This window comes from Myotis davidii, unplaced genomic scaffold, assembly GCF_000327345.1.
Source record: "Myotis davidii unplaced genomic scaffold, ASM32734v1 scaffold37, whole genome shotgun sequence".
NCBI classification, from domain to species: Eukaryota; Metazoa; Chordata; class Mammalia; order Chiroptera; family Vespertilionidae; genus Myotis; species Myotis davidii.
The window spans coordinates 4,542,136-4,543,413 of NW_006289395.1; the positions used below are offsets into that span (position 1 = coordinate 4,542,136).

Consider the following 1,278-nt stretch of genomic DNA (forward strand, 5'->3'; position numbering starts at 1 on the left):
ATATAATAGCAAACTCAGATTAAACTATTGCTTGAGCATGTATCCACCTAATCATTTCTATTTATTGATATTTCTGGTAGCAATTTTCATGCATTTTTTTGTATTTAATGTATGCACATGGCACATAATTCCAAAGGTACACAAGGCCATACAGCAAAATGTCCTTCCCATCCTAATCCCTAGACACCCACAAAGAGCTACTCTTTTCTAGCTTCTTGTGTGACCTTTCGTGTGTGTGTGTGTGTGTGTGTGTGTGTGTGTGTTTACACAAATAGCAATATACTGCCATACGCTTCTGCACCCTGCTTGTTTCCTTTCACTTGCTGTGCTGTGGAACTCCGTTCATAGTATTCTACTGAGTGTGTGAACCAGAATTTCTTTCATTGGTCCCTTTTGTTTATTACCTGCCCTCACCAAGGATGATTTCCTTCCCTGAGGAAGGGTTTTGTTGTGTGCCCTGCTGTATCTTTAGCCCTTAGAACAGTGCCTGATCCATAGTAGGCTCCTAATAAGCATGCATTCTATGGAATGCCAATCAACTGCATCATTTCATGCTCGAGCACACCAAATTGCTGGGACAAGGGGGGTGGGTAGTTGGAATTTCATTGGCTAGTGTCCCATTGCCCCCCGTGGAGGTCGTAACAACTTATTCTTACACCAAAGTTGAAGCACACTTCTTTCCTCACACCTGCAGTACCCATGGCCACCCACACAGGGTACAGCCCAAGTTTGTTTTTGCTTTTCGTATTCAGGGAAGATGTATCTTGGTTTCATATTTGAGGAAGGGTTTTGTTGTGCGCCCTGCTGTATCTTTAGCACTTAGAACAGTGCCTGATCCATAGTTGGCTCCTAATAAGCATGCATTCTATGGAATGCCAATCGACTGCATCATTTCATACTCGAGCACACCGAATTGCTGGGACAAGGGAGGTGGGTAGTTGGAATTTCGTTGGCTAGTGTCCCATTGCCCTCCATGGAGGTCGTAACAACTTATTCTAACACCAAAGTTGAAGCACACTTCTTTCCTCACACCTGCAGTACCCATGGCCACGGTCGTAACAACTTATTCTTACACCAAAGTTGAAGCACACTTCTTTCCTCACACCTGCAGTACCCATGGCCACCCACACAGGGTACAGCCCAAGTTTGTTTTTGCTTTTCGTATTCAGGGAAGATGTATCTTGGTTTCATATTTTTGCATTTTTATTATTATGAGTGAGGTCACACATGGTTAACCTATGGTTTATGTGTATTTTTTTTTTTAAACCCTCACCTGGG

General features: G+C 43.1%; 1 long non-coding RNA gene across 1 annotated transcript in view; it reads right to left on the minus strand.

Moving 5' to 3' along the window:
* The window catches only part of LOC107182786, a 21,833-nt gene extending 21,407 nt beyond the window's left edge, over positions 1-426 (minus strand). The window contains exon 1 of the long non-coding RNA XR_001513517.1: positions 415-426. This is a non-coding gene — a long non-coding RNA (uncharacterized LOC107182786). The remainder of the gene's footprint in view (positions 1-414) is intronic.
* Positions 427-1,278: the final 852 nt, after the last annotated feature.